This window comes from Rhipicephalus sanguineus, chromosome 1, assembly GCF_013339695.2.
Source record: "Rhipicephalus sanguineus isolate Rsan-2018 chromosome 1, BIME_Rsan_1.4, whole genome shotgun sequence".
Classification (NCBI taxonomy): domain Eukaryota; kingdom Metazoa; phylum Arthropoda; class Arachnida; order Ixodida; family Ixodidae; genus Rhipicephalus; species Rhipicephalus sanguineus.
In genome coordinates, this window is record NC_051176.1 from 114536800 (window position 1) to 114564211 (window position 27412).

Here is a 27412-nt window from a genome sequence, read left to right on the forward strand (position 1 = left end):
GGAGAACGTTGTCGTATGCTCTTTTACATCCAAGAATAGTGCTACGGATAAACGTCAGCCTTAAAGAAATATCTATTAGAAGTAACTCTGGACAGCGCTGGAAACGCTAAAATATGTCAACCATTTGGGATAATATAAAAGCAATTAAATTGTGCCTTGGTAACTGCAGTGTGGTCGCCCTTCATGCAAGTAGCGCATATGAAGTTTTCAGCGCAATGAATTGCGTCGCTATCCCGTAAAACAGCAGCTCGATCTGTTGAGCGATAAACTTATTCCACTTGACAAAAGCAGCAAAGTTATGCCAATGAGCAACAACGGCGAAGTCGTTTTTATTAAATTTAGGATGCCATAAGTTTCAGCAAACGCATAGAAGATATGTTAGCTCACTAAATGGCACAATATGTATACCGCATCGCATTTTAGCTGCGTAGTCTAGACTTGTAAGTTGAGATGTGAAATATATATATATATATATATATATATATATATATATATATATATATATATATATATGAGGCAACAGCATCTCCTAACGTACACTCACCTTAACAATAAAAAAGAGGTAATCAAGCAATTGCGGATTACACAGACAAAGCGGAGAAGCAGCACTGCGGCATGGGTTAGAGGTGTGCACAGGTGTGGCGGAGGAGCAACCGTAGAATCGCACGAATGTGGAGGCAGCGTGGGCAACCATGCGATAGAGTGAAATGTATAGAGAATTGCGCTGAGCTCGTGGGTGCGCCAGCCGTATAGGAACGCCACTTTTTTTTTTTTTTTTTTTTTAGAAAGTCAGAGAGAGCATTTCGCGTAGCTTAGCCGAAAAACGAACATTGCCTTCACTGATGCCGATTCCCTGGAGAAAAGTTCTACTCGCTCGTCGACTCACTCGACAGGAAGGCTGACGCTCGTCCGACAGGTGTGCGCAACCGTGTTTAAGCCTGTCGGGAGAGCCCGTGGGACAGGAGTGATGTATAGTCCCTCAGAGGGGAAAAATCGCCACGGCTTCCCCGCAGAGAGCAAAGTGAAAGAAGGCCGCGATTGATCCACTGCTTAGCGAAGTCATTGACTCGAGGTTCCACGGACTGTTCCTTCCTCTCTTTGCTTTTATTTCTTTCTTACCTACCCGGTTTTGGTAGCTCAGAAGCTACTTCTGCTAGGTCATGGTTTCGAGCACTGGCCGCGGCTATCGCGTTACAGCGAGCGCTGAGCTGCAGTACATAGCGTGCTACAGTGGCGTCCACTCAGGGTGAACACGGTCAGCGTGGCCGCGCTCCGCGGAGCGCCATTGCATTCGGCGCGGCTGCGCATCGAATCAAAGCGGCACAGGCGCACAGGCGCACACGAGCACGCTGCATGCTCTTGCTGTACTACAGTCAAGCAAGAGCGGCGCCACGGACATGCCGGCTACTATAGCGGCGCGCTCCAGCGCTTAGCAGACAACGCGAAGTTACCCTACGGGTCCCTCTGCGCATGTGCCGCTAAGCTGCGATGTGCGGCCGCGCCGGCTGCAATGGCGCTCCACGGAGCGCAGCTACGCTGAGCCGTGTTCACCCTAAGAGCGGACGCCACGTACTTACCGCGCACGTCATATAGCCAAATTATTAATAGGTGTTAGTATCTTCTTTTATGAGCCACGGCATCAACATAATTAGCAAGATTCATACTGTTGATGACTCGCATCCTACAGTCTAATTTGTTTTCCTTTTCTGAATTGGGCAAGAATGATAATCTCTCCTTGAATACTGCCAGGCGTTCATTTGCTTATTCTGTTTATTCTGTATCGTTATGCGAGGTCTGTGAAAACCAATGATCTCGATGTTCCCGTTGTGAAAAAAAAAAAAAAAAAACCTTCTCTGCTCACACTATGCGCATTGTAATGCGGGGTCTTCTCTATCTTGGCTCTGTTTGAAGACTATCGTGAGAACTCAATTCTCCATACCTCTCAGCAAATAGTACACAACATTTGTCTTTGTCAACTGCATAATCATCGCTTCACTAGGAATGACACCAGATCTTGTTCTAACACTACTAGATTACTGTCACTGCCTTTATATGATTGTCGACGAAATCACACTGATATGCTATTTTGTAACAGCGAAGCAGTTGCAGCTCGCCGTAATTTGTCTGCCGGAAACAGAAATGACCATCATCGTGAACCGGCACGCGCTCTCTACATCCTCTGCTTCATCTTCGTCCTCTTCTACTTCGCTCCCGGAGAACGTGCGCCGATTTCTCCGGCGTGGCCTGTGATAACCTTCATGGGTGAGAGAACGAGTAGGGCTACAGTGACCCAAACAGTTATGACCGATGGATACATGACAGCACATTCCACAAGACACTTCTTCACTTCATACACACACCGCCCTAACGGCGCACATTTATTACAATGTACACAAGAATATTACGCCTTATGGGCATCTATGTCGCAAATAAAAAAAAGAGACAATGAGTACAGAGAGATATATATAAAGAAAGAGAAAGAGACAAATTTTCCGGCGTAAAAAAATTATTCACGTGGCAGGCCTCGAACCAGCGTACCCTCGATCCTAAAGCAAGCGTCCTAACCACTCGGCTAACCAGGCACGCTAGCAGAGCATAGCACGGTCTTGAATAGTGTAGTGTCGCAAGGGGGGGGAAAGAGAAGAGATGTGATGGTGAGGAGGAGAAGAGAGTAAGCATGACATAGAAAGAAAGAGAAAGAAATCGAGTTAGAGATAGGGAGAGAAAGGGACAGAAAGAACGGGGAAGCCAGTGAGAAATATTATAATATATATATATATATAAGCAAGTTAAACACATAGAGAGAGAGGGGAAATAAATAAACTAAAATAAACAGAAAAAACAGAGAGAAAAGAGACGGAGAAAGAAAGAGAAAATTTGCAAGACTTAGCGAAACAACAAAACAGGACTACATAGGTGCCCACCAGCAGCGCCGTCTCTTTAGCACTGAGCCTCTCGTGCAAGCTACGCAAATGTTTTTATTGCGATAGCATTATATGGACACGCTCGGCGGATTTTTGCCGTCGCCGTCATATCCCGTACATGTATATGTATGTATATATATATAAAGGCACGAAGAAAAATAAATAATAAGAAAGCACTCAACCGGGGATTCGAACCAGCGACCCCTCGCTCCACAGCCCGCTGCGTTAGACAACTCTATCACGCGCCATGCATCCGACGGCAAAATAACGGCGAGCTATTTATACACACAATTTACTGCTGGCGGTACACCAAATCTCGGGAGAGCTTGGGCGTGTTTCTCTACCACGCAACGCTCCTACATTTCAAGTTGAAAACTGTCCTTGACACGCGCACGAAAAAGTGGGCCCCTTTCTGTACCCACTCGCGATGTGAAACGAAAAAAAAAACGCCGGGCACACCTTGCGTCAGGCGCCACCGATTGGCAGGAGACGCAGAGGGGTCACTCCACGCGCCGCATTCTAAAAGAAAAAGAAATATCTAAGAGCGTCGGGTTCTGCATAGTCGACACTTGCAGCGCGCTGCTCAAGCACAAAGACGTAACAACTGTGATAGTTGTCAGTTCGCGCTTGTCCTGTGTATACCTGTGCGTTGTTTTCGAGAGTCCTTGTAATTCACAGCGACGCGCCGCAAGTTTTGAGCTGCTTGCCGTTCTTCGAGTGACCTCCAATTTCTTGCTATCGTACTCATGGCTTCGCCCTTGCAGCGAAACTGTGACTTTATTGCATTTTTTCCTGCTTGATCTGTGAGCTATCACTAAGGGCCTATGGTAGTTTCTGTCCACCTTAAGTAAATGACAGATTCATTTATTGATTTATATTTCCATATAAATATCATACAAGGTGTCGTAAGCCGTACAAATTAGAGTAAACAATAAATGAATGGTGCAAACCTTTTGGTACTGTGCGTAGATAAGATTTAAATGGGTCCACAGAGCAGTCAGTAAGCAGTTTCGCAAATATTACAACACCGTATACAGCGATGGTTGAGAATTTAGACTTCAAATATTACGAGCCTCGCCCAGTGTTGCGAGACTTCGACAGACGCCACAATATTCTACATGTATAGAGCGTTTTTCTGTCGTATTTAGTAGTTTCGATATGGCGTCCTTTTTTTAAAAGGCCCCTTGTAAGCATTACTTAGGATCGAGCTGGTTCGCTTAGAATACATTAAAAGAATGAGCAATCAACAATTTAGGGGTCGCATAAATGCGGCACGTGCATGCGGATAGTAAAGCCACGCTGTCAGGTATGTATATGTATATGTAGCGAAAGGAGCAGTATGTGAGAAAATGAAAATACTTTCAACCAGGGTATTTACGTGGCTGCTGCAAGGTTTACCATTTTTTATGAGCTTCCACTAGTGTAGGTACGCTTGATTATCAGCGTGTGTACCCTCGCAAGCAATAGTTTAAAGGGGCCCTGCAATACTTTTCCAAGTAACCATCGAATGGTTTCATTGAAGGAGATTATGGCCTCACGAATCGACCGCCGCAAAATATTTTAGAATCCGCCAAGTACGAGCGGAGTTACAGAAATCTGTCGCACGCTGTAATCGCTTCTCTCTTCTGTCGTTCTGACGAGCGCGCTGGAAGCTAAGCAGGGAAGGACAGCACGGGCGAAAGAAACTATGTCACGCGCCAGTCAAGACCTTGAGCACTTTTTTTTTTTCTTCGAACGCGCAGCTTACTTTCAGCGTGATCGCGAGCGTGCGCGCGGGCACGTAGCGGCATCCCGCGGCGACCACGGTAACTATGCAGCTCACGATGTTCATTTCAGCCAATGGCCGTGAATTTGGGTATATGGCATGGTCATTTGGGTATATGGCAACATTTGTAGAAAGAAGAAGGAACGATTTCCAGCTGACTTTGAGAGTTATTGTAACTTCCAGGCCGCGTGCTGCGCTATAATGTTTGGCTCGCGTGCTCTCCGGAGCCTCGACTACCGATCGGCATCGTCTTCCGACCATGCTGAAAAGTGTTGCAGAGCCTCCTCAAAGGTCACGGTTGCACTGGTGGCAATTTTAGTATTATGACGACGGTCGAGCAGCGCAGGGTGGCCAGCTGCACTGTCAAAAGAGAACGCCACACGTGCCTTGCGACATGAGATAGTGCTGTGCATGTCTAGCCTGCCAGTACCAATTCTTTTTTTTTTTTCGGTAACCGTGCTCTCGAAACTTATTTTCGTCGGCACACACGTGCACTCGCAATGCGCGTGTAGACGATAACAAGACGCGTCTTGTGCCTACGCACGCATTTAGGCAGGCACGCTTTCATGAATCAAGAACGGCTACGCCGTATGTGCGCCATATTGTCGCAACGTAAAAAACACAGGGGCGAGAAGCACTGATCAAGAGCAGCATAAACATAGACGCGTGCCAGGGGCTTCTTTTTCGTTATTGTCATTATCGTACTGCACACGTGGCCCAGCGAAAGAAGAACTTTTTTGAGGGGCTCGTGTCTTTGTTAGGCAGAACAAACGAATCCAACAAATAATTAGGTCAAGGAAAGCATAGGGGACGTTTATTGTTGTCTTTAAGTGTAGTGTAGTAATTATGACGCAAACTGAAATGAATTGAAGTGGAAGAAAACACTCTTTCCGTCGGTGGGATCCGAAGCCACAACCTTCAAATTACGCGACGTAGAGCATCGCTCGCGTTATAAAATTTTATAAATGCACAGACACCGACAAGAAAAACGAAATAATAAGGCTTCGACACAAAATGCTGTGAGAGGGTCGGGTTGGCATGCGTGTCGGTGATTTCAATTTCCCACCTGATTTCTCAGCACAGTCCACTGGAAACAAGAAAACAAAACTAAGGTATTGGAACTACCGGGACACTTGACCAGTGTAACGAGAATGGTCGTTTTTTACGTTAAGAAGGAAGGACATATATGTAATATGTTAGACGAATTCAAATTACCAGCGGATCGACGAAGTCAATAAAAATGTTGCGTTTTTGGGTGCACTGACAGAGTTACACGAACATGATGATATGCCGAGCAGGCCACTCAGTTCTATCGATATGCGCCGCATTCTGACCAGCTCGAATAGCGCAAAGCTTGGACGTACACGATCTGTGGACAACGGTACTTCCGTCTTCGACGCTGCGAGGCTTTTGTCTCGTTGTTCTGCCATCAATATGGAGAAGTTCGTTCGCGAGATCTTCGTATTCCGAATAAACCCATGCGAGTTCGCCTTCACATCTGCGACAGCTACGAGATTGGGCACATAGGCCAACACGAGAATTCCTATTGGCCACCACCGCCTTTGCCGGGTATACTTCGTCCTCTGGCGCCCCTAGGCTTCGGATACGGCTAGCGTGCAACGTGAGTCTGCGTTGAGAGCGAACAACCCAGATGCGTGTTTACACTCGCCATGAATGACGGCTTCGAGCAAGGGGTGCGACGCGGCGCGAAATTGGACGCCGAACTCCACGCGCCAGATAATAACGTGGCGGCATGGCGCCGAACGTTAGATGCGTCGAACGCCGCTGTGCGTTTGCCGCCATATAGCTGTCCACTCTGGCTAGGTCGGTCTCACAGTTGTGGCCAATGCGTGCTGTAAACAGGACAATGTGTCCAATTAAAATACTGTCATCGCTTTGTGACGTCCGAAGGTGGTAATATTATTGTCACTATCCGTTTAATTTGTATTTTTTCATAAAAGATTCGCATTTCTGGGGTATAAAATGAGATGCGAAACCTGTTTTACAAGACACGACTCCAACTACACTCTTAAAAAAAAGGGTGTCTGTACTGACTACCTTTGGGTGGTAATCGCCTCGCTACACATATGATGACCTTTTGGGGTGTCAAACGACTCCCTTCGTTCTTCAGACCAACGACTCCCTTCTTCACAATTTGGGGTGTCAAACGACTCCCTTCGTTCTTCAGACCAACGACTCCCTTCTTCACAAGCAGAGAGTCTACGTTACTCCCAACGCAGGAGTCTACGTGACTACCTTTTATTTCCCGCTAGTACCTCTAGGTAGTCAGGGTGACCCCTTTGCCATGGTAACGCTGACCCCCACTGGAGCGTTCCTTTGACTCCGTTGTCCTTAAGGACAGTGGTGTACATGACTCCCCTGGCAAGAGTCAGTGTGACCACTTCGTGGTACTCAATGAGACACTCTGCAACAAATAATGCGTTTATTTTTCTTCTTGGTCGATATTGATGAAACTTGCTGAGTTTAGGTTTACTTATGTGGCGATTTCAAATATGCAATTATCTGGAAGAAAACGCAGTTTTTACACATAAAAATTTCATGTGTCTTGATGAGCAAGCCTTTCCAAACTTGGAGTTACAAAGTAAATCGACATATCGCTATAGTTAGGGGATAAAAACTGTATGCAATAGTTTTAAAGGAGTTTACTGCGCTGTTCTGGCATAATGTTCATGAACCCACTAGCCCACATACGAACTCGCGTTTTAAACCCATTTGAGTTAAAAGTTACGTAATATTGAACTCTCGTGAGCGAATCACCAGCTAGACATACACTTACTGGTCAATGTTCAGCATACTATGACTATTGTTAAGTGGGTTTAGGACATGCATTCTGGTTATGTTGCATACAGTTCCCATTTCATATTATTGTGATATGCTTACTTTGTAACTCGTGCAGGCCTAACATGGCACATGAAATGTTTGATATACTTAACACGACATATAATAGTAGAAAAATATTTGCATTTTCAAAATCAGCGTACAAATACACATAAACTAAACAAGTTTTATAGAGATTGATCAAGAATTTCAAAAGAACTTCAAATCAGAGCGAACACCATTAGGGTTTTTATCTGACAATCGACGAAAGTTGGTGCCGCTACCTCTTGTTACTCAACAAGGCACTTCCACCGGGTTTACTCAAACAGGAACACTGTGGTGGATGCATGACAGCCGCAACAAGTTTTTGTAGCAACTTTACAGTGCTGCACTCGATTCCTCTGGGGGAAATAAAATACTACTCGAAGTTTATATAGATGAGTCTCAGAACAATTTCCGCTCGCGTAAAACAACAAAAAATGTTGATTCTAGAAGAAAGTAAGCCATGCAACACGGAAACAGAAGAGATGCGGACAGCTCAAACGCTAGCGTTTGGTTTGTCTGTGTCTTCTCTTTCACGTCTGCATGCCTTCATCCTATAAACAAACTGAAATTTCTGCGATTCGTAAAATTATTCTTTGAATCGGTTTTAAACACTTCATGCCATTTCATACATGTTCACATTGTAATGACAACCTACTGTTTTATCAGTAAGCACCTAAACTATAGGCACAACATCCTGCGAATAATGCGTAGTCCTTAGCCACGTCACCACAATTGTTAAGCATTTATATATATATATATATATATATATATATATATATATATATATATATATATATATATATATATATATCTGTGTGTGCGTGTTTGTTTGACATTTTTGAGCGCGCAAAAGAACAGGGACGAAAAACGACGCGGACACAGCGCTGACTTCCAACATATGCTTTATTTTCTACAGTGGTACATATATATATATAGACAACAAAAAGCAACGCACGCAGGTGCATTGTACAGGAAGGCTTCATGTAAAACCACAAATAAGTATGCATGATAAGCAATCAAACAACCTGATACCGGATTTTTTTCTTCTTTAAGAGATCAAGCGGTCATTCCTGACTACCACTATCGTCTAGTCACCCTGTGGGCCTTGCTTAGAAAGTCTAGTTCTTTTTGGATAGGTCAATTGAAGGTGCACTAATGCACATGTCTCCCAAACTTGCAATCTTCGCCGCTTCAATTATCTCGCGTGTTGTTTGTGCCTGGCTCCTTCCTGTCGCAGTGCACTGCGAATACATGTGATCGCACCCACACTTCCTGCAGTGGAAAGCCACATGTCCCACACCTCCAGTTCGCACGTTATTTGCGTGCTCACGCAGCCTGTCATTGGCACACCGTCCCGTCTGCCCTATGTATTTCTTGCCACAGGACAGCAGTAACTCATAAACGATGTTGTTCTCACATTTAACAAAGCTTTCTTTGTGCTTTTTTTGGCACCTGGGTTTTTCAGAACCACTGTAGGAGGCCTTGCACAGATTATAAAGCTTGTTTGGTGCTGAAAGGACGACTCTTACGTTGGCGTTGTTTCCTATCTTTTTCAGCCTATGTGAGACATCGTGAAGGTACGGTATGACGGCGCATTTCTGCTTGACAGGCTCCGTTTCTGGTGAAGCCTGCTCCTCACCCTCGCGAGCATGTTTGACAGTCTTGAGAAGACCCTCCGCCACAGATGTGACGACATACTGAGGAAACCCCGCCTTTTTCAGGCAGTCAGCTTGCGCCTGGAAACTACACGAACACTTGTGAGGACATGAGCGGCGAAGCGCATTCATTAGGGTTAATTTTGCAATACCCCTTTTAACTAGCTTGGAGTGGCCCGAAGAAAACGGCAGAAGCGGCTTATTGGCCCTAGGCTCGTACGACCAGCAGACCTGGTCTCGCTCGAAGAACATTCGTAAGTCAAGAAAACGCAAGGCGTTGTTTTGCGGCATTTCATGCGTGACTGCGAGCGGTTGCAGGAAACGCGTGAACAGATCAAGTACGTTTGAAGAATCATTGCCAAATTCGCCTGGACTTGATTCTAGAAAGACAACGTAGTCGTCTACATATCTAAACACCTTCTTTACATTTGTGCCTGTTAGCTCTGTTTCTAGTTTCTAGTAACAGGCACAAATGTAAAGAAGGTGTTTAGATATGTAGACGACTACGTTGTCTTTCTAGAATCAAGTCCAGGCGAATTTGGCAATGATTCTTCAAACGTACTTGATCTGTTCACGCGTTTCCTGCAACCGCTCGCAGTCACGCATGAAATGCCGCAAAACAACGCCTTGCGTTTTCTTGACTTACGAATGTTCTTCGAGCGAGACCAGGTCTGCTGGTCGTACGAGCCTAGGGCCAATAAGCCGCTTCTGCCGTTTTCTTCGGGCCACTCCAAGCTAGTTAAAAGGGGTATTGCAAAATTAACCCTAATGAATGCGCTTCGCCGCTCATGTCCTCACAAGTGTTCGTGTAGTTTCCAGGCGCAAGCTGACTGCCTGAAAAAGGCGGGGTTTCCTCAGTATGTCGTCACATCTGTGGCGGAGGGTCTTCTCAAGACTGTCAAACATGCTCGCGAGGGTGAGGAGCAGGCTTCACCAGAAACGGAGCCTGTCAAGCAGAAATGCGCCGTCATACCGTACCTTCACGATGTCTCACATAGGCTGAAAAAGATAGGAAACAACGCCAACGTAAGAGTCGTCCTTTCAGCACCAAACAAGCTTTATAATCTGTGCAAGGCCTCCTACAGTGGTTCTGAAAAACCCAGGTGCCAAAAAAAGCACAAAGAAAGCTTTGTTAAATGTGAGAACAACATCGTTTATGAGTTACTGCTGTCCTGTGGCAAGAAATACATAGGGCAGACGGGACGGTGTGCCAATGACAGGCTGCGTGAGCACGCAAATAACGTGCGAACTGGAGGTGTGGGACATGTGGCTTTCCACTGCAGGAAGTGTGGGTGCGATCACACGTATTCGCAGTGCACTGCGACAGGAAGGAGCCAGGCACAAACAACACGCGAGATAATTGAAGCGGCGAAGATTGCAAGTTTGGGAGACATGTGCATTAGTGCACCTTCAATTGACCTATCCAAAAAGAACTAGACTTTCTAAGCAAGGCCCACAGGGTGACTAGACGATAGTGGTAGTCGGGAATGACCGCTTGATCTCTTAAAGAAGAAAGAAATCCGGTATCAGGTTGTTTGATTGCTTATCATGCATACTTATTTGTGGTTTTACATGAAGCCTTCCTGTACAATGCACCTGCGTGCGTTGCTTTTTGTTGTCTATATATATATGTACCACTGTAGAAAATAAAGCATATGTTGGAAGTCAGCGCTGTGTCTGCGTCGTTTTTCGTCCCTGTTCTTTTGCGCGCTCAAAAAGTCAAACATCAATTACCAACTTGCCGATGCCTACGCTCTCTCAATATATATATATATATATATATATATATGTGTGTGTGTGTGTGTGTGTGTGTGTGTGTGTGTGTGTGTGTGTGTGTCATTCCATGCCAAGTGTCCCAGACGTGGCGCTCGCACATCACAGATTTTGCTGATAAAATTTGTGCCTTTTTCCTGTGCCACATGGAGTATTGTGGCAAAACACTTTTGGTCGAAAAAAATTTTGACAATCATGGCACCCCCTCGAAATTCGCTTCTATTTATTAAACTGTACCTAATAGAAAATGTGTATAAAATCTATTTTTGTGTGTTGAGCTACGAAACCGCGCTTGCGCTATCACAGAGGTTCTGTTTAGTTGTCCCATTCATTATTTCCGATTTTTTTTGTGTTTCACTACCAGCTACGTAGCTTCAAAAACTACAAAAATCTTCAATGTTCGTGAATTTTTCTTGAGCTATTTGCAACTCACCCTAACCAATATTAATCATAGCCTGATTTCCAGGAAAGTGTATTTTAGTACAGAAATGTTTAGGGGTAAAATAGACTTCAAATCTTTCCGAAAAAATTGTGATATTTGAGAAAATGTACGATTTGTCACATGTTTGACCGTATTTTTCATACTGATGCGGTCAAAGTAAAAATCCTCGTCATGTGGCGTTTGATAGAAGACTTCATCGTTAAGTAACGAAGAAAGTCTAATCAAATCATTTTTTTTGTTTTAAGGAAGAAAATAATTTTTGAATTTGGCCCTCCGATCGCGCAGTGCATTTCATTTTGCTGCCACTTCGCCGCAAAGCACGTGGTCGCCCTTACAGCTGACACTCGTCACAGGCAGCGGCCAGATGCGAGATGTATGTCAGCGGCTCGTGAGTGGTCGAAAGTCTTGTCGCGCTGTCAGGGCGACGAGTAATGAATTTGCGTTACAATGAGCATTTGCTAGGCGGGCCCAATGGGAAATATGGACGCCCGAGAGCAGCATGTGGAGTCGTTGGCACTATGTCCTAGAGGGACGTCTGCACAACTAGCATACACATACTGAAAGAAATAATGCACACTGTACACACTTCTTTCTCAGGGTATACATGTTGTACAGACGGCCTCTAGCACAATGTGCCAACGACGCCATAGGCTGCTCTCGGGCGTCCATACTTCCCATTGGGCCCGCCAAGCAAGCTCACATTGTAACGCGAAATTCATTACTCGTCGCCCTGACATCAACGTGACAAGACTTTCGACCACTCACGAGCCACTGACATACATCTCGCATCTGGCCGTTGCCTGTGACGAGTGTCAGCTGCAAGGGCTACCACGTGCTTTGCGGCGAAGTGGCAACAAAATGAAATGCACTGCGCGTTCGGAGGGCCAAATTCAAAAATTATTTTCTTCCTTAAAAGAAAAAAATGATTTGATAAGACTTTTTTCATTACTTAACGATGAAGTCTTTTATCAAACGCCGCATGACGAGGATTTTTACTTTGACCGCATCAGTATGAAAAATATGGTCAAACATGCAACAAATCGTACATTTTCTCTAATTTCACAATTTTTTTTCGGAAAGATCTGAAGTCTATTTTACCCCTAAACATTTCTGTACTAAAATACACTTTCCTGGAAATCAGGCTATTATTAATATTGGTTAGGGTGAGTTCCAGATAGCTCAAGAAAAATTCACGAACTTTGAAGATTTTTGTAGTTTTTGAAGCTACGTAGCTGGTAGTGAAACATAAAAATTAGGAAATAATGAATGGGACAACTAAACAGAACCTCTGCGACAGCGCAAGCGCAGTTTAGAAGCTCAACACACAAAAGTAGATTTTATACACATTTTTCTATTAGGTACAGTTTAATAAATAGAAGCGAAATTCGAGGGGGTGCCAGGACCGTCAAAAATTTTTTCGAGCAAGAATGTTTTGCCACAATACTCCATGTGGTACAGGAAAAAGGCACAAATTTTATCAGCAAAAGCTGCGATGTGCGAGCACCACGTCTGGGACACTTGGCATGGAATGACCCTTAAATATAAGAGCTACAGAAAGATCACGAAGGTCCTGATACTGTAGGAAGGCATTTGACACACGACGTACGTTTTAGCACTATGCTAATGCTAAAACGTACGTCGTGTGTCAAGTACCTTATATATATAAGGTATGATATATATAAATATATATATTTACCGGTGGTATGGAGAGTTCTGTACAGAACTGAAATACAGAAACACCGTCCAGAAATACAGCGAGACACATTACTGTCAGAATGAGTGAGATATGAAAAGCAATAGTTTCGCTAACATCGTTCATTACTGTCAAATGCGGCAATATACTAGACCTGGCATAAACATTAGCATAGCCAGCAGTCAGTTTTTATGAATAGGAATCAATGGCCAGCCATCAAGCACTTCTTGCGACATCCATTACATATTTTATGTGGCATACAGCGCAAAACATGCAACATGTGTAGTTCTCATGTAGTACAGGATTCTCATGTAGTCATCTGAGATACAGGACCCCAATAGGTGACACAGCTTGCGTGCATGAGCTTGGCAGTGTCGTGTTCCCAGACCATGTCAGGGTCAGGTGGCATTCTGGCGAAAAGGACAGCAGGTTGCACTGATTCGAGACCACTCACGGCCAGACCTTAAGCGTGGCTATTCCGAATTCTTGGACACGTCTTGACTACCTCGAGACACGAAGTTTCCAAGGAGGCTTCCTGGTCAAATGCAGCTGTAGAGCTTCAATGTGCAGTCTTGAAGCAACCTGAAATAGTCAAGTGCACAAAAATAAACACATGATGACAGACAGATCGATCACCTTTTAATCTGACAAGGGCAGCGCTCACACACCAGATTCCATGAAGTGTCATGGCAATGAACAAAACCAGGGATACTAATTAACTTTGCTGTACTTTGAGGGTCTGTTACTCCCTTAGCCAGCTGCAACTGTTTCCGCTGCATGACCTCCGTACAATTAGAAGGATGTTTTTTTAGAGAACGCACATTTCTTATCAAAATTGTATAATAGTCACGCTCAAGAAGTTTTCGCGCACACACTCTATGTCAAGAAGGAAATAGTTTGCTGCAACTAAAATGGCAATGAAGAGATTAATTAACAAAAACTCATTAGTTAACTTTTAATTCCTGACCTGGAGGTAGTTGTTTATATTAGAAAGTTGTATCGCGTGCCAATTTATGGCATACACATTTTTTTTAATCGCGAAAGTTACACGTAATTCGTGATATTCATCCTTGAATTTCAAGGACGAAATCGAAACTGATAGCGCCTGACGTGCAGGAAACGTCGCTTCTCTGTTACGTAAGCTCGGAGCTACACGTGAAAAGAAGGTGATGATAGTTTAATGAAGGTGGGCCGAAGCAGAATGTGATCAGGAAAATCTGCAAGCATTCAGAAATACACAAGTAAACAGCTTATTATTTGGGTGCGATGTGTGGTACTTATCTGTAAACATAGAAAGAAAAGGTTGATATTACTGCCGTTTCGGATGCGCGCAACTCGAAAGAAACAAATGAGCACCAAACGCCACATGCAAAGGTAAGGCGATCCGCTGACGCAAGTTAGATGACTTGCCAGTTTTCACGAAAAGGTACGACCACGACGCGCCTTCATTCAAGTTTCGTCACTCCCTTGTCGCGGGCAGCTCCGGTCTGATGTAACAGAAAAACCGCGTTTTCTGTGTGCCGGACACGATCAGTTTTGATTTAGCCCTTAAAATTTCACAATAAATATCTTGAGTTACGTAAAACTTTCATGATTTCTGAAAAATGGGTATACCATAAAGCGGCACGCACTACAAATTTCTAATATAAACAACTGCCCTCAAGTCAATAAATAAAAATTAGTTAACGGGTTTTTGTTAATTAGTCCCGTCAACGCATTTTTTGTTGCGGCAGAATATTTCCGCCTCGAACTAGAGTACTACTGGAGCGTGACTGTCATAGAGCTTTTTTATAAAAGATATGTACTGTCTGAAAAAAAATCACCCTGTATAGCATGGCAGCAGTATTTTAATAATAATAATAATTGTTGGGGTTTGACGTCCCAAAACCACGATAAGATTATGAGAGACGCCGTAGTGGAGGGCTTCGGAAGTTTCGACCACCTGGAGTTCTTTAACGTGCACCTAAATCTAAGCACACGGGTCTAAACCATTTTTGCCTCCATCGAAAATGCGGCCGCGGCGGCCAGGATTCGATCCCGCAACCTGCGGGTCAGCAGTAGAGCACCATAACCACTAGACTAGCAGTATTTTAACGAAGACCTGTAGGTCGCGGGATCGAGTCCCGGCCTCGGCGGCTGCATTTTCGTTGGAGGCGTAAATGTTTGAGGCCCGTGTACTTAGATTTAGCTGCACGTTAAAGAACCCCAGGTAGTCGAAATTTCCAGAGCCCTCTACTACGGCGTCTCTCAATCATATCGTGGTTTTGGGATGTTAAACGCCAAATGTTATTATTAGTTTAACGAAGAAAACGGCAAAATGTGTATACAGCTACACGAAATATGGCGAATGTACAACAAGACTAGGCTTGCCTTCACTGCCTTCTTTCTGTCGCATCATTGTGAGCGTGCCCTTCTAGTGCCTGGCTTCAGAACAGCTGCACGAAGGTGCAGCTATTCTAAAGGCCTAATGTGCCATTTTTTCTTCAGATCTATATCAACAGGCAAAGGTCTCGTTTTTCCGTTTGTCTGGAAGGACAACCCACCAGCCAGCGTTGACCAGTATAGAGGGTTGGGAGCAAACTCGGGCAAACTGTGCAGCACAAACATCACCTCAAACCTCAAACAATCGAGGTGATGAGAAGCGGTCAAACAAAAAGGAACAGTGCTGAAGTGACTTATATACATATTAAAAACAACAGCTGATTATGGCACGAAATTGGGACAATTAAGGTGCATTGTAAAAGAATGTCAAATGAGGTACCCTGCTGTAAAAAGTGCTAAATATTCATTGCAGACTATGGCGAATAGAATTCAAATAGGATACAGCGAGTGTTTCGAGGTATAATGACGAAGCAATAATTGCTAGAGATTTATGAGCGAAAAGCACAATGCGATTAAGCGGTGCTACATAGTGGGAGATCACGGATTAATTTCAACTACCTGGAGTTCTTCAACGTGCACAAATCAGAGGGCATGGGAGTTTCTGTATCTCGCCCCCTTCTAAATGCAGCTGCCGGGGTCAGGAATAGAACCCGCGTCCTTGGGCTTCGCAGCGTAACGCTTCCAAGTCCATTTTAAAGGATTTTTTCCACTGCCCACAACATCACTGCAGACTGTATCTTTGTGTTGAAAATAATAACGAACTGAACCACGGCTGGTATAACAAAGGCATCCAATATCCACGAAACACAGCGTTTGAGCAGTATGTTTACTGCCATTATTACTAGCCGGTGTTGTGTTTACTATTAGGTACTAGCACCACACCACATTAGACAAAGCAAGTATCACAGGAGGATGAGGTTATGCTCGTATGCAGTTTGTGGACAAAAAAAAAAAAGCTACAACTTTGAAGTGAACTCACATTTACCTTTGTTGCATGATAATTTTTAGCATCATAAGATCAAGTCACCACTGTTTCAATTAAATGAAACCGTGCTACAAAAGCTATTGCATCAAAGTTTTATAGCAGTTACGCACGCACGGACGCGCGCGCACGCACGCGCACGCACGCACGCACGCACGCACGCACACACACACACACACACACACACACACACACACACACACACACACACACACACACACACACACACACGCACGCACGGCGAGAAGTTCGAATATGCAGCGAATAAATACGTATTAAACGTGTTTCAACGTCTGGGTAGCAAAGGAAAGAAACACTAAATTCTAGAGTTTCACGAGCCAAAATCATGATCTGGATATCAGGCATGTTCGGGCCGGGTGCATTAGATTGATTTTGATCAGCTGATCTTACTTACCCTTCAAATATATATCGGTGCAACGTTGCTCTACGTGTCACCACACTCGACTTGCAACCGAGATTTCAACTCGCAATTTCATGTTTTTCTGCCATGTATGGAATAAGGAAACACGATATTGGCGCGCACCACTCCGTTTTACCCGCTACTGGATAGTCCAGTGCGGTTTTCGTCGTTGCCAAGCCATTGAAACACGATAGCAAAATCCGTGCAACTGGAACATCAGAAAGACAAGTGGCAAAGCTACGTGTGAAGCGAATAAAAGAGTTGTAGGCAGAAGCCGGCAGAACTCACCTGAAATCTATAACGACCGTAGGAGCGTCGTCCACAGGCTTCGTCTGTCGGTGCCACTGGGATCCGTCATGCGCTGCCATCTTGCTCAGGCAAGTTCACGACGAAACGAAGCTTACTGCAGGGACTTCTCCGTCCGGAGGCTGCTTTTCCCAAACACTGAGTGACACTGCTTCAGCCAGTCACGGCAAGCGTGAGCCGACGACACGATACTACGCCACGAATGCATAGCACGGAAGGAAAGTCACGCAAAACGATCAGCCAGACACGGCAAGAGCGAGCCGACGATACGATACTACGCCACGAATGCATAGCACGAAGAAAGTCACGCAAAACAATCACTTGCAATCACGCCTGACGACACAGATTATTCTGGCGGACTAAAGAACGACCACAACGAGACGGATCACGAACAATGCCGTCTAACGACGCCAAAATGGCTGTCTCGTATTGATGGCTTCGGCTTTGGATTAAAGTAGCCTCCACGAACGCCTAAATGGTTTCGGTTTTGTTTTGGTGCTATAGAACACACATCCATGCATAGTTAAAGCTCTATTGAATAATATCAGGGTGGAGGAGGCGAAGCGTGCCCTGTGTGTGTCTGTAAGGGCTGTACGGTGGGAGGGGGCGCAGGTGAACGTGCATCCCCTGCTCTAGGGGCTAGGGAGAGTGCGGTGAGGCCGTGTGTGCGTGCCTAGCTGTGCTCAACGTTTGCTGAGCGATTTGGTGGCCCGCGCGGATTATCGTGAAGATATAGTTTAGCTGTGGCGGGCAGAAATGATGACCACGCGAGCTATAATTCTGGTAGTATTGTCGCTCTTTAGGAGACGCGGTAAAGCGTCGCCTTGATAACCGGTCTGCGCGGTTATCATGCCAGCTTTGCGGCACATGTTTTTACGGCCGTCGAGTTAGATGTGTTCCCGATCGCCAGTGCGTTCAACACCATGCACGTCCATTTCACTAATAAATGTATGTTTTCTGCCATACATGCTGTCGTAGGAATCTACAAACCTCGCTTGCAAACGTGCGAAGATTCGCAAATTTGTCAGCGCTGCCATTGTTAAACGTTGTCATAACTCTGAATGTTTCGCTTGGGGGCAAGATTTTTTAACAACCCTGTTTACTTGTAGACGTTTTCGAAGCGCCGTTTCAGCAATATCGTAACTGAAGCCATAACACAATACGTGCGTAATTCCACATTTTACGAATCCATGTTATATATTCTCAACCAAAATTTTTCGGTATACCACAAGCCAAAGCAGCGAACTGTATCTTGGTCGCAGCCAGTGAAGCTTTCTTTTTAAAAAAAACCCACCCTGTATATGTAGGGTTGTTCGTTTTCGGGTAAAACCCGATTTTACCCGATTCTTGCACCCCGAACAAGTTTCAGGAGAATCGGGTTAAACCCGATTTCTCCCAGAATAAACCTCCCTGTAGCGATCTGCACAATCGTGAGTTGCTGCTAACTCGTGTTGATGCTCTTCCCCTTCTATTCTCACCACTACCTGTCTCCTTTGTCACCACTTTCTCCTCTCTAATCTTTACATCCCCTCTCTCCTCTGCACGCACATGCGTGAGAGCGTACATGCACCCCCCCGCCCCTAAAAAAATGCTTGCAGAAGAAAGTGGGAAACACGTTTGAGGCCGGCCACGCTTCGAGTACATTGTGAACAAATTTAGGGTGAAAGAAAAGCAAAGAAATCTGCCCCTTTGCCCACTGCAGATTAGTCTCGGGTATGTGCACCTGCTTCCAAGAATTTCACGCGGAAGGGACGGGTGACCAGTCGGTGGGGGAGAGATTGAGCGACGAAGAAGCCAGCCATACCCTCCCCCAGCGTCCAACCCCGCGCGAACGCCCCTCACTCTCTCGCGCGACACGAGACGAGACGCATATTGCCATCCTCACTTAGCATTACCAGGCGCGTCTTGTGAGCGCAAAGCCACCGTCGCGGACATAAGGCGGCACCGGAAACTTCAGCGTGGAGATGGGAAGAAAACGAAAGACACTGGATGACTGGTGTAAAGAACATGAAGATCTCCAGATCGCAACGAAAGACAGTGAAGGCACCCGCACTTTAGTGTGCAAATATTGCAACACCGAGATGGTCACCGATCCAGCGAAGAAGCCCTACGACCGAATTCGTGAGCATCTAATGTCATCTCGTCATAAGAAGTTCAAGACGGCTTCCAAGGAAGCTGAGACTGCGGGAACGTCTCAGCAGACGCTTTTTGATATGTCCTGTAGACAGCGTGCGAAAGAAACTGAAGCGGACGGCGTTATCCATGACTTTGTTCGTGCCCTAGCGTACAGCGGAATAAGCATGCACCAGGCGGACGGACCGCTGGGAGACTTCGCACGCAAATACTGCAAGGCCGCGAAGACCATGCCAACAGGGCAAAGACTTCGGCTGAAATACCTGAAAGAAGCTTTTGACAAGGACATGGAGAAAATCCGCGATGATATGCGAGATGTGAAAGTGAGCGTCATCGTCGATGAATCCCCAGACATCACTGGTGTGCCTACCATCAACACTCTCCTGTGCTACTATAGCCAGAAAAACGTGAAGAAGCACGTTGTTCTGGTCGACGTCGACAGGGTAAATGCATCGAACAGTTACACGGTGGCCAGCGCAGTTAGCAAGGCACTCCTGACGGTTGGCAAGACGTGGAAAGACGTTGTGGCAGTAGCCACAGACTCAGCGGAGTACATGCGAAAGATGGTTCGAGAAATCTGTCAGGCTGAAGGGATCCAAATCTTGCATGTGAAAGATATAGCACACCTTATTCATGTGAGTGTTGACCATGCCATTTCTTTACCATGCATGTCTGATGTTCGATCCGTAGTGATCAAGTTTGGAGCGTTATTTAAGCACGCTAACAAGCTTTACCAAAAGTACACTGAAATTTGTTCTTCTAATGGCCTCTTTGGACCTGACATTAAGAAGCCACCTTCTGTTGTCCCGAATCGATGGCAAAGCTTCTACAAGGCACTTGTGGTAGTCGTAGAAATGTGGAGCTCGTTAACAGAACTTGCTGAAAGCTCGCATGATAGCAGCAAAGCGGAAGCTATTCGAGGGATACTTTCTGAAAAAGAAGTTGTTTATGCGAAGGCAATCTTGATGAGAGATGCACTCGGCCCACTTTTGGAAGCCCAGAAAACGCTTGAAAGTGGGAAGCTTTTGATGCCCAGCTTTGATCACCTGGTAAACGTGAAGCTGCAGCAGATTGTCGGGGAGCTTTCGGCGATGATCGGTAAAAGCGATCAGGCCAAAGCTGTTTTGTCTATGTTACCCAAGCGCAGCGCTAATTTAGTAAAAACATGTTCTGAAGAGTTCTGCACGAAACTCGCCACAAAATGGCGCTGCACTCTTGGACGGAACGTCTCATAAAAAGAGGAAAACCAGCTAACTTTGTGAAAGTTGGGAGCCGTCCTTGATCCGTTTCAGAAGCGTCTGCTGGGGCAGTCATTTGAGGACTACCGACCTCTGTTCATGTCCGTAACCGACAATGTAGATTCCCTTAATGACGAGTTCAACCAGTATTTGCTGGAAGCGAGCCCCACAAACCCAGCTGTCGAACTAATCGAGTATTGGCATGACTCTACTTCTCGCTACCCAAGGCTTGCAAAAGCTGCACTGACATTGTTGTGCCTAGCTAATGGTAGCTGTGATGTGGAGAGAACTTTCTCCCAGCTGAGATATGTTCAACGACCGGACAGATCTCGAATGGAGACTGACATGTTGCGCATGCAGATGATAATGTATGTCAACAAGGACGTGTAAAAAATCGATGACCAGATTTTCGAGAATAAAATGTATAATTTCTAAGAGTCAATGTTTACTGATTCATTCATTTTCAAACACCACTGATTCATTTTCAAACAAACACAAAATTTCGGGTAGTATACTGTATTTGCTATAATACTCTGGTGTCTGTCCCAATTACCAGCTTGAAACACCAAATTTAACGTGTTATACTTAAAAAGCCCGTGATACGTTTTGATAAGCTCAGTGTAAGTTCTGATAAGTACAACCGTATATTTAACCCGAAAAAACCCGAAGTAATGAATGGTTTCGCAAAAAAACCGATTTTTCCCCGAATATCAGTTTGAAAAATACCGCCCGATTTTTACCCCCCGAATTTGAAAAAATATAAAACCCGAAAACGAACAACCCTATGTATATGCAGAACCATCACTGACTCCCTTGGAGCAAGGGAGTCATCTATTTCATTCAGGAGCGTCGACCAGAGCATTGTGACTCCCCTTAGAAAAAAAGGTGGTCATCGGCTGCCACAAAGAGAGTCAAGCAGACGTGACTCCCTTTTGACTCTCTTTTTTTTAAGAGTGTACCATAAAAACACAGACAGCATAAACAAGCGTGTGCGTTTTTGTCCCGTCGATCGTTCATGTACTGTTAATGCACTTTCATGTAGTTGTTCGTAATATCGAGGAAAACAAGCAGCGGCTGATTTTTAGTGCATCAGCGAGTCCACAAGTAACATTCTGGCCAGCATATCACCAGCATGGTTTTCTGCAATGGGATGCATCCAGTGCCTTTCTTTTCTGAAGAGGAAATGGTTGCTCATGAAGCAAGTGAAGAAAAACTAAGGACAAAAATATCCTGGTTTTACCAAGTCTTCTAGACTTGGTAAATGGCGACGGAGGGCGAATATCATACAGAGTTAGCATAATTTTTTGAAATCTTAATGCAATAGGGCTGTAGCCATATCGCGTATCGATTCTCTATAGCATATTACAGCCTAGTACGTATGAAATAGGTACTCCATTGCAATTTGTACTCAACCGCTAAAGTCCGTGGCATCAGAAACAGTTTTACTAGTCATATCATTTGTTTTGTCACCCTTCCACTTCACCAGGAATGATAATGAAATTTTTGTTCAGACAGTATGACATCTGAAAAATTACACGCATTGCACCAGATTGTCAGCAGATATCTCAAAAACTTCTGTACCGGCAGCCTCTTCGCTCGAGAGACTCGCTTGCACTTACCTTGAGGTACGAGTACATAGACCGAGCTATCGGCGTCCAAGCGACAAACCCCGTCCGGCAATGCCCGGCGTTCAAAAAGTTGACTCCGGCAGCCGATCTCACCGTTTCAAATATTTATGTCGGATAAACACCGCAACTTCAAGCATCCAATGCGCCACATGCATTTGCCAGTCCCAGTTCAAAATTCCTGAATTGCCATGCTTCGGAATGTCGTTTGTCTGTTTGTAAGAGCCGGCAAGCAACACATCGATACGAACAGAAATGTATGACGATGACTGCCTATATGCGCGCGTCGTATGGCGTATGCCGTCATGGTTTTTGAGAATGCGTGGCCATATGTGATCATGCATTCGTGAAATTGTTTCAAGGCTTCCACCAGGGACGCTTTTGAGCGGTCACCTGAGAACTCGAAGTCTTACTGGCCTAATAGAACAGTGAATCAAGGAAGCAAACAGCGAAAGTATAATGCAGAAAAAAGGAACACGTTTTTATTTGTTCAACATATGGAAAATGTTTATTTGTTTCATCCAGACAAGCATCTACCGATTCTTGCCTAAATCAAAGAAATAAATATATTCTAGTCTTTCCCTATAGCGAAAGATTAAGACAAGACCACCGGAAACGCACAGTCTTACTTCCTAGTGATTCTATTCAAAAGAAAATACGTCTGCTAATCTAAATTTATAATGTGAGCACACGTGACATCATTATCTTCATATATGAAATGAAATGTGTACTTTCTTCCTTGACAATGCTTTATCGTGCCAACAGCTCCGGCAGTGCCGTGATGAAGCGTCTCTGTGCCACTGCGGCAAGGGTCAGCGCACCGCTTGCCTTTTTCAGGATCAGCTGCTTGTCTAATCGCTGCACACCACTCTGGGTGCTTCGAAAGGCTGCCGCCGATAGTTATTTATTGAGATGGCCTTTGCTGCTCTTAATGTTGTCTTTCGCAGATGGAAATTCAAGGGCTGAAATGTTTGTCTATTTTACGTGAAAAATAGCTATATGTTTCCTGGAAATACTAATAGAGGTTGATAATTGAAATTTCAGAATGCTGAGAAAAATATCAACCGGTAAAACACAGCATGTGGTGATTAAGTATACTATATGGTAGGTTAACTATAGCAAAAAACATTATGTTGCGAAGCTCTGAAGAAATTATAAAGCAAATAGTGTGATTAAATGCAATATATGTATCATATAGTCACAAAAACGCAGTAACCTGACGTGAAGGTAAAGAACTCGGCCAGGCGAGAAAATCGGGTCTTGTGAGTCATGTGAAGAATTTCCGCAACCACCAAACTTTTTTCACGTTAGTCATGCTAGTCCCGGCTTGCAGGCATCTTCTAAATTGAAATCCTCTGAGCGTGATGTCTACCGGAGCGGCTCACGCACTGGAAAGCCTCACAGTGTACGATATGCTCGGGCCACTGACTCGGGCTATTCTCCGCTCGCGCTTTCGCTCGACTTCCCTTCTTTTGCCGACGACGCGTCAAAAATTACGCTTGTTTCTAGAGAGGCCACGGCCTATTAAAAGCGTTGAGAAATGCCAACGCAAGGTGGCTCCGCGTTAAGAAAGGGGTGCTTAAGATTCTTTTCCTGCTTTCGGCTTTTTTCAGCGTTTCTAACCTTCAAGTCACCAGTTTCTCTCTTGACGCGAGGCGACCTCGAAATATCCGCATGACTGCGGCATCGAGATCAGAAGCGAGGGTTGCTGCTGCCGCTTCCTGCCGGGAAGTCGTGCGTACACGACAATCGCGCAACGGACGCCTTTTCCTTCCGTGCAGCTACGTGTATATAGTGGCACAACGCGATAGCTAATAAGCGCTGTCGCAGAGTTTCCCACTTGGGGGGTGAAATTGTGGGTACAGAGGCCGCTTCTGGGTATGCTGAAATTGCACAGGCGTGATTTTCAACTTTTCATTCTTTAAAATGCAAATACTGCGCACCGTTATTGATAGGACGTGTCGAGTGCTGCGGAAAAGTATGTTGTAGTCCGGTCAGTCTTACACGTACCGCTGTAGAAGCGAATAGCTCAGTAATTTACCCATTTAACTCCTAAGCGTTACATCAAAGAGAGTGTTTTATAGCATGATGTGAAAGTTCATAAAATTCCAAGGGTTTATTTACCGAAACCAGTATAAGATTGAGGCACGCCGTAGTGGGGGAGTCTGGAATAATTTTGACCACCTGGAACTCTTTAACGTGCATACCTAAATCAATGTACACGAGTGTTTTCGCATTTCGCTCCGATCGAAATGTGGTCGCCGTGGTCGGGCATCGAACCTGTGTCCTCAAGCCTAGCAGCGCTACACCTTAGCGCTAAGTTACCACGGCCGCTCCATTATATATCGAGCTAGTGAAGTGAATGTGCTCTGGAAGTCTGACGCGTTGGGGTTACCTAGGCGCATCGTCCATGCCATATACGGACGTATATCATGCTTGGCTGCCTTATTTACATACAATGAAGTCATAGCAATGAAAGCACAGGGACCAAGAAAGAGGACAGGACGTGTGCTACTCACAGCACATTTATATTGCTGAAACGTGTTGTACTTATACGAAAGATGAGGAAAGCAAAAACTGTATCAAAAGTCTAAGCCAACATCATCCAGATATGCGATTTCCTTTGCGTTCAGAGTAATCGAGGGGGTGCTGACACATTCTTTTGGAATCAGATTGGCCTCGACTATCTCCCGTGTATCCTTATCAACGTTCCTACACAAAACTACACATTCATTAAGCAGGTGTAGACAACCGCAGCCGTTGCAATACACTGACGCGTGCCCGTCGCAGGTAGCAGTTTAACTTCTATTTGTGCTCCCTTAGCCTCTCATTCATGCATCTGCCTGTCTGCCCTATGTACGCCTTACCGCACGAAAATGGCAAACGATAAACAACACCTTGTGCATAGGTCACACATGGGCACTGGTGTGTCTTCGCGCATCCTCGACATTTGGTGCAAAATTGGTCGGTATCCTTACAAAAGCTTATTAATTTTTGTTGAGCGGAAAAACCTACATCTACTTCCCCTTTGCTGACCACTTTCTTTAAGCTGTGGGATAACCTATGCATATATGGCACGGCGCATATATGGCACAGTCTGAAATAGCAACGTGGCAGAATGCCCTAGCCATTTTTCTGCAAGAGTAGCTTAGATTAGTCCGTAGTGACGACCCGTTCTCGGCGAAAAGCTCAAATGAAGTAATAGATTATCTTAGTACAAATAACAACAGAAGAATGTTTGCCTGTTCGATAGACGTTAAAGACCTGTACTACTCCATGCCGCAAGATTCGCTTATGCGTTGCATTGAAGATCACATATATGACTACGGCGTCATTGCTTTCCAAACGCAGACTGGAATTTCCGCCAGCGGGTCCCTAGAGCTACTGACGTTTCATCTAGATTCTACATTCTTTGAATGTGTTGGGCTCGTCTATGTTAAGAAAGCAGGGGTCTGTATTGGCTCGTGTCTAGCCCCTGCCTTGAGCGACTTGTATCTCGGCCATCTCGACAGACACATAAAAGAAAAAATGATTGCGTTAAAAATGCTGCGTATTTTTCGATATGATGACGACTACCTTGTGTTGTATGATTTTAATTCAAATAACACTGGGATATTGACTGGTGAGATGCCCATGTTCCGCGAGTACCTTGGCAATCCAGTTATCACGCATGAAGTTTCTGTTGATAATGTCATCCAGTTTTTAGACATCAAACAAATTTTTACCGGCAGCCATTGCTGTTGGGAGTATCACCCTCGTGAAAATAAGAAGCTACTTCCGCATACATCGGCGCATTCTAAATTAGTGAAGCCTGCAATTGCTAACCTCTGTTTTCTGAATGCATTGTACAAATCCTGCCCCACCGGGTGCAAGACAGCTTATCTAGACAAAAAGAGCAGCTACTGGACGCAGGCTACCCCCGCTCACGATGTTCCTGTCAGTGGCGGAGAAGGCGTTAAAAAAGCTAGAGGAACCGGCAAGCTCGTGCAGGCACCGTCAAGACTGGAGAAAGAATCTGTGCCATATATGCACAGGTTATCGCACAGCTTAAAGAAAGTGGCCTGGGAGGTGGAAGTACACGTAGTTATTTTTTCCCGCTCCGCAAAAATTAATAAGCTTTTGTAAGGCTACCGACCCTTTCCGCAACAAACGCCGAGGACGCGCGAAGAAGGACCAGTGCCCTATTGTGGCCTGTGCACAAGGTGTCGTTTGTCGCTTCCCATTCTCGTGCGGTAAGGTGTATGTGCAGGCTGTTTCACACTTAGGGAAAAACTCGGAGCGCTTTGCAACGTGCTCCGAGTTTTCCCCTAAGTGTGAAACAGCCTGTACAAATGGCATACAGGCTGCCTAAATGACAGGCTAAGAGAGCACAAGCAGAAGTTAAACTATTACCGCGACGAGCACGTGTCAGTGCATTGCAACGGCTGCGGCTGCCTGTCTATGTTTAATGAATGTGAAGTTTCGTATAGGAACATAGCAACATTGATAAGGCTACACGAAAGATAGTCTAGACCAATCTGATTGCAAAAAAAAAAAAAGGTGCCAGCTGTGTCAGCGCCCCCTCGGTTACTCTGGGCGCAAAAGAAATCGCATATCTGGATGATGCTCGCTCGGACTTTTGATACAGTATTTGCTCTCCTCATCTTTGGTATATAAGTACTTACATGGTCCCTGTGTTCTCAGCGCTATAGCTTCATTTAATGTACCAAAACAACTAGCCCAAAAGTCTGTCCTCTTTCCTTATTTATATTTTATAGCTTACATATTTTACAGCTTCTACACATAAGCTATTCATGTGATAACTTATGAAGAATACGCAGTGCTGAGCCAAATGCTTCTTGAAAACTGCTCTTCGATTAAATGATTGTGCGCATGTAGGGCATGTCTAACAATACAGAATTGCATAAGTTCTGGTACTATCTCTTTCTTGGTACTTTTTTGTCGCTTCTCAATCAGGTGCACATACCCCCCCCCCCCCCCCAGTTTTTTTATTGCCAGTTATGGACTACTTACCAGGTGCTTTACAAGCAACTGAAGTGGGCAATGCTGGCTCGCGCTTGTGTAGTTCTCGCGTACAACGTTACGCTCACTGTAAATAAATACCATGCAGTGCAGTTCACTTATAACGATAGCGAAAAAAGAAATAGGAAGATTTAATGCCGCTACAAATCACCACGTACTATATCTTAA

At 44.9% G+C, this 27412-nt stretch overlaps 1 protein-coding gene and 1 long non-coding RNA gene across 2 annotated transcripts in view; one reads left to right on the forward strand and one right to left on the reverse strand.

The window, feature by feature from the left end:
- LOC125758613 (uncharacterized) overlaps positions 1–17646 on the reverse strand; it is a 20968-nt gene extending 3322 nt beyond the window's left edge. The window contains exons 1-2 of the long non-coding RNA XR_007416245.1: positions 17209–17646; positions 12729–13717 (exon numbers count right to left, since the gene is read on the reverse strand). This is a non-coding gene — a long non-coding RNA (uncharacterized LOC125758613). The remainder of the gene's footprint in view (positions 1–12728; positions 13718–17208) is intronic.
- The window catches only part of LOC119396442 (QRFP-like peptide receptor), a 281905-nt gene that overhangs the window by 70842 nt on the left and 183651 nt on the right, over positions 1–27412 (forward strand). The gene's annotated exons all lie outside the window — the stretch shown is intronic.